Here is a 7,239-nt window from a genome sequence, read left to right on the forward strand (position 1 = left end):
GATTTTTAAATACGTTCCATACAACATTTTTATGAAATGTTACTTTTTAAAAAGTTATATCTCGAGAACTATTGAACTTAAATAGCTCTATTAGGATATAATATAATATAATTATAAATATTATAATTGAATTTGTTTTATACATTGATTGTTGAGTGTATGTTGTATCAAGGTGCTAGTGGGTGGCAGTCAAAACAATATATAAAACAGTGTTATCTATTTTAGTAATTAGTGGTGGTCAGAAAAACTTATGAAATAGTGTTAATTATTTAAATAAATAGTCCCCTATTGACGGATCCAGATTTCTCAAATGAAGAAAAAGAAATTTAACTATTGGAATAATTCTATATTACATCTAGTATACAGTATACATTAGTATATCTTATGTGTTAAACAAAACAAGATTTGTTTCATAATGAAATAAATAGTTACTATTAAATTTAAAATCATTCTCTGAAATTATAACAAGAGAATAACATAAGACTCAGGGAATCAGTTTAATAACCATTCACCATGTTTGGATCCTAAATACATATTGTTCTGTTCATAAAGTTTCGATACTGGTCTCATAATAAAAAAAAATTTCAAACATTTTCAAACCGTAAACTAAAAATGTTCTATTAAAAACCATCCAGTTTTTAAAAATTTCTTTTAATTCCCATTATTTCGGCTTGTGAAGGTCTCCTTGCGCAGTTACCAAAAAAAAAAAAAAAATGCCCATTTCTTTGAGCATTACTCATTTGGTAGATTCCTTCTTAATTATTTTATAATTACCTCTCTGCAATGCCTCCTACTTGCCAATCTACATTTGATACCAATCATAGTGCCAAATTAAAGGCATACATTACATTACAAGGTACATAATCATCATACTCTATATTATTCAAGCACCATTGTACATTGTGAGGTCACAGCTTGTAGGGTATCAGTACAAGACCCCGGAAGAAAAAAAGGCAGTTATCTCACTTCAATTTTTGATTACTTTAATGAAAACTATGTATAATTACTAGTCAAAACTGATGAGTTTGCCAAGTATAGGTAGGGGGAATAAAAAATGGCGGCTATTTTAAAACCTTAAAAAAACATTAATTTTTCATTTGGAGCTCTAAATCTTAAAAACTACCAATAACACTAGAAAATCTAGAAGAACATTATTTAAAGAAGAGTAAATTTGCTGAAATATTAGCCCTAATAAAGATATTTACGTCCAATAGTTCTCGAGATATAGCTTTTTAAAATGCAACATTTCATAAAAATGTACTGAAATATCAGTAGTAGCACTGAAAATAAAGGAAATTTAACTTACTATAAAGTTGTTGATGGCACTTATCGTAGGGGTAGTAGTTTTTAAGATATTCATACATGAATATAAATTTGGCAAATGAAAATTTATCTGAACAACTATAAATCAATTTATTTTAGCAAATATCATGAAAACTACTAATCCTATGAAGATAAACGTAAGGAACTACTTAATGGTCCATTAAACTAGCTTTAATTTGAGTGCTAATAGACATGTGTACGTCAAATGGTTTTTGAAATATGTTTTAAACCCTTAAAAAAACATTAATTTTTCATTAGGAGGTCTATATCTTAAAAACTACCAATAACACTAGAAAATCGAGGAGAACATTATTTAAAGAAGAGTAAATTTCCTGAAACATGAGCCCTAATAAAAATATTTACGTCCAATAGTTATTGAGATATAGCCTTTTAAAAAGCAACATTTCATAAAAATGTTGTATGGAACGTACTGAAGTATTAGTAGTTAGTTAATTGATTTTGAGAAATCTATATCTCAGGAACTATGTGACCTACAGATGTCTATTAACAGTCAAATTGAAGCTAGTTAAATATACTGTAAAATAGTTTATAACTTTTTTCTTTGTAGGATTCGTAGTTTTTATGATATTTGACAAAATAAACTCACAAAATGTTAATTTCTAGTTGTTCCTATAAAATACTCATAAGACACAGATATGTCTGCCAACGCTCAAAATAAAGAAAATTTAACTTAATATAAAGTATTTTATGACACTTATCTTTGTAGAGGTAGTAATTGTTATGATATTCACATATGAACATATATTTTGCAAATGAAAATTTGTCCGAACAACTATAAATCAATTTATTTTAGCAAATATCATGAAAAATACTACTCCTACGAAGATAAACATAAGTAACTACTTAATAGTACATTAAACTAGCTTTAATTTGAGTGCTAATAGACATCTCTACACCACATAGTTCCTGAGATATAGATTTCTCAAAATAAATTAACTAACTACTGATTTTTAAATACGTTCCATACAACATTTTTATGAAATGTTACTTTTTAAAAAGTTATATCTCGAGAACTATTGAACTTAAATAGCTCTATTAGGGCTTACATTTTAGCAAATTTACTCTACTTTAAATGATATCCTCTTAGATTTTTTTATTGTTGTTGGTAGTTTTAATGATATAGAGCTCCGAATGAAAAATTAATTATTTTTACGTTTTTAAAAAGCCGCCATTATTTATTCCCCCTACCTATACTTGGCAGATTCATCAATTTCAACTATTAATTATACATAGTTTTCATTAAAGTAATAAAAAATTGGGGTGAAATTACTGCATTTTTTCTCCTCTTGGGCTCTTGTACTATATGGCTCTTATACTATAGGCGTCTCCTTGTTGGGGTAACTTCCTTCTCTTACTCCAATCTATAGTTTTCTTCACTTTTCCGAGTCGAAATCATATTTTTATTTTTATTAATTTTATTATGTTTATTTAATATCCTAATTTATTCTTCATTAAAAAAACCAAAAAAAAACCTAAGAATAAAAAAGTTAATCAATTCAACTGAACATGATACGAAATTAATTCTCTACATTTGATCTTGTAACATTAATAAATTATTCTCTTAACTAATTAAGAACAAATATTAAGATAATTAGTTCTGAGCACTACCAAATTGAAATATAATTATACTTAACAATAAAATTACATCAATTTTAATTATTATTTGGCCCAAATTCCAGGGGAATACCATTAATAGCCATTTCATTACTTTTAATAAGGATTACTACCTTATATCTTTACCAGATGAAGCTACCTAACTCCTCTTGGATCTTGACTTCTCAGAGTTCGCGTCGTCTTGCTTGTAATCTCCCTCCTTCTACTCTCGTATTGTTATTCCTTCTGGCGTTTCTTTCGTGGTCCAATTTAAAGAGGTATCCGAACCATTCTCTCTTCTATTTCTTTAGGACAGTCGCGGCTGGTTTATGTTCGATACTAGCCCATATGGTGTTCCAGATCTTAGCTCACCGTATCTTTCCTTCCACTTTGCGAGTGTATTGCATATCCAAGAATGGGTTTTTGCTCTTGTGTTTCGAGGGGAGGGTCCATGATTTGGAGGATATCGAGGGACGTCGATTTCAGAAAACCCCCCCGGACCAAAGAGGATACTCTCTCAGTCTCTCCCATTCTCTGAGTCAATTCTTCATCGATGAGCACCCAGATATTTGGCTTAATCCACTTGCTATAATCTCTCTCTGTTCCTCCTCAGTATTTTCATTATTTTCGTATTTTTTCCCTATCCACATATATTTGGGTCCTCCTCGTGTTGTTTTTCATATTCATTGCGGTTTTTTTATTATAAAGGAGGCCTCAAAGACTATGCATGAGCTAATGCTAACACGAAGAATCTTGTGGGTTTTAAATTCGAGTGTCCTAACTGGAACTGTCTAGTTCGTTGCTTAGGTTTTCGAAGGTTCAAGATACAATTTAAACTATAACAAGCCTGTTTACAGACCTAATATCGTCTCAAGTTCTTGTGCTAGCTATGTGGTTACTTTACAAGATAGTAGGATAAATTATGGTATAATTATTTTTAAAAAAAAGAATAACTTAATCTTCCACGTGCCTTGGGTAATAAAAATAACTTAACTAAATCCAGACAGGGCCCGATCGACCTATTGCCCCACGATAGAGCATTAATATTTCACCGGTCCTCTTCGCGAATGCATAAGTCATTGGGACTGTTTGACTCGTCACTAGTGTTGATCGACATGACGTCCAAGAAGGAGGATGTTCTTCGGATTGAGTACTACATCAATGGACTACCAGTGTGAGTAGGAGATTTGTTAATATCGATTCATAACGTAGCCCGGGAGATGGCTTGAAAAAACTTGATTTATTGAGATCAAAATTTTTATTATGTAATATTATAGGTCATTCAATGATAGGCAATGAGTTATGTATGCTAATAGTTAGCAAAAATCAGTAAACTATAACATCAGAGCTTCATTTAGGAGTTTGTTCAAATATCACTCTCATGTCCGGCCCATGTTGGACATGAGAGTGATGTCATGTAATTCATGTTCAGTTCAGAATGAATTACCTTAATATTTGTTCTTAATCAGTTAAGAGAATAATTTATTAATGTTGCAAGATCAAATGTAGAGAATAAATTTCTTATCATGTTCAGTTGTATTGATTAACTTTTTTATTCTTAGGTTTTTTTTAATTTGTTTTTCAATGAAGAATAAATTAGGATATTAAATAAACATAATAAAATTAGTAAAAATAAAAATATGATTTCGACTCGGAAAAGTGAAGAAAACTATAGATTGGAGTAAGAGAAGGAAGTTAGCCCAACAAGGAGACGCCTATAGTATAAGAGTCATATAGTACAAGAACCCAAGAGGAGAAAAAAGGCAGTAATTTCACCCCAATTTTTGATTAATTTAATGAAAACTGTGTATAATTACTAGTCAAAATTGATGAGTCTGTCAAGTATAGGTAGGGGGAATAAATAATGGCGGCTTTTTATAAAACGTAAAAATAATTGATTTTTCTTTCGGAGCTCTATATCATTAAAATTACCAACAACAATAAAAAAATCTAAGAGAATATCATTTAAAGTAGAGTAAATTTGCTAAAATGTAAGCCCTAATAGAGCTATTTAAGTTCAATAGTTCTCGAGATATAGCTTTTTAAAAAGCAACATTTCATAAAAATGTTATATGGAACGTACAATTTAATGGAACGTATATTTCTGTGAGAATTGCTCATTTGGTAGATTCCTTCTTAATTATTTTATAATTACCTCTCTGCAATGCCTCCTATTTGCCAATCTACATTTGATACCAATCATAGTGCCAAATTAAAGTCATACATTATATTACAAGGTACATCATCATCATACTCTATATTACTCAAGCACCATTGTACATTCTGGGGTTACAGCTTGTAGGGTATCAGTACAAGACCCCGGAAGAAAAAAAGGCAGTTATCTCACTTCAATTTTTGATTACTTTAATGAAAGCTATGTATAATTACTAGTCAAAACTGATGATTCTGCCAAGTATTGGTAGGGGGAATAAAAAATGGCGGCTATTTTAAAACCTTAAAAAAAAATTAATTTTTCATTCGGAGCTCTAAATCTTAAAAACTACCAATAACACTAGAAAATCTAGAAGAACATTATTTAACGAAGAGTAAATTTGCTGAAATATGAGCCCTAATAAAGATATTTACGTCCAATAGTACTCGAGATATAGCTTTTTAAAATGCAACATTTCATAAAAATGTACTGAAACATCAGTAGTAGCACTGAAAATAAAGGAATTTTAACTTACTATAAACTAGTTGATGACACTTATCTTTGTAGGGGTAGTAGTTTTTAAGATATTCATACATGAATATAAATTTGGCAAATGAAAATTTGTCCGAACAACTATAAATCAATTTATTTTAGCAAATATCATGAAAAGTACTACTCCTACGAAGATAAACGTAAGGTACTACTTAATAGTACATTAAACTATCTTTAATTTGAGTGCTAATAGACATCTATACGTCAAATGGTTTTTGAAATATGTTTTAAAACCTTAAAAACACATTAATTTTTCATTCGGAGCTCTATATCTTAAAACTACCAATAACCAATAACACTAGAAAATCTAGGAGAACATTATTTAAAGAAGAGTAAATTTGCTGAAATATGAGCCCTAATAAAGATATTTACGTCCAATAGTTCTCGAGATATAGCCTTTTAAAATGCAAAATTTCATAAAAATGTTATATGGAACGTACTTAAAGATCAGTAGCTAGTTACTTTTTTTGAGAAATCTATATCTACAGTACAGAAGTCTCTGTACAGATTCATATAGGTGTTTGTTCAAATATCACTCTCATGTCCAACGTGGACCAGTATGTTTCAGAATCAGTTGTAAGACTTGTATGGACAGTATATCATATGTAAAAGGACTGAACAGTGTATCATATGTCAAATGTGGAGGTGTACATTGGAAGTAAATTTTAGCGATCAGGGCTATGCCTACTAGTGTGGCAGTAAAGTCCCGCTTGTTTTATCGGGTTGATAGATTAACCTTATTGGAGTTATAACTTATTTTGAGGACACAAAAAATATCCGGGAATATAAATCCAATGATTACTAACCATGTGGTATCATTGGATTTAAAATTTCGGGGAGGAAGGAGGAATCGTCCTTTTAGTTTATACTTTTGTACTATAACTATTATATAATAATAATATATTTATTTATTTTTGGGTTAAACCCTGTAGAAAAAAGGCTTAGCTAGTTTACATTTACCGACGTATATTCTACAACAATAAAAAGGTGAAAATCATTCATATGAATTAATGGTAAGCAATAAAAATAATTTGGGCATTCTGTTTACATTTCTCACAAAACGTCACTGCTTACTTAACATTCTTAAAAAGACAAAATCTATATATGGTATTGAGAATATGAGTATCCTTATCTAAGTTTAAGGTTTTAGATTATATAAACAAATAACAGGTAAAGAACCAATGCCGTACACATTGAGAGAGTTTTATATAAACATTTTGGGCTTATATTAATCAATTTGATCATATATCTGGTTTCTAGGTATGGGCGACAACTTGTAGAAAATGGTTGCAATCCAGTGCCGTTCCATCACAAACTGTACAAAGGTTCTGTGAGTCCAAAGTTTATTTGTGTGAACCGACATTATTATTATTATTACACTGAGGGTCGGGAATCCCTTCCTCACTTCGACCCAATTGGATCTTTTGTGAGTTACCCCTCTTTCCACTAGAGATCCCATATGAATCCTATGCTTCTTATGAAGTTCAATAATCCTTTTGGGTTTATTCTAGAAATGTCTTCAGGCTCCATTCTGTCCTGTCCCAGATACTGTAATCTTCTGAATGCAAGGGCTTCACATTCACACAGAATGTGCTGTG

The 7,239-nt window shown here is 30.4% G+C and overlaps 1 protein-coding gene across 1 annotated transcript in view; it reads left to right on the top strand.

Moving 5' to 3' along the window:
- The first annotated feature begins 4,054 nt into the window (after positions 1-4,054).
- snu (snustorr) overlaps positions 4,055-7,239 on the top strand; it is a 524,182-nt gene continuing 520,997 nt past the window's right edge. The window contains exon 1 of the mRNA XM_067049629.1: positions 4,055-4,111. The gene's annotated coding sequence lies outside the window, so the exon portion shown is untranslated. The remainder of the gene's footprint in view (positions 4,112-7,239) is intronic.

Source organism: Halyomorpha halys, unplaced genomic scaffold (assembly GCF_000696795.3).
Source record: "Halyomorpha halys isolate HHAL.00 unplaced genomic scaffold, Hhal_1.1 Scaffold2.1, whole genome shotgun sequence".
In the NCBI taxonomy this organism is placed as follows: Eukaryota; Metazoa; Arthropoda; class Insecta; order Hemiptera; family Pentatomidae; genus Halyomorpha; species Halyomorpha halys.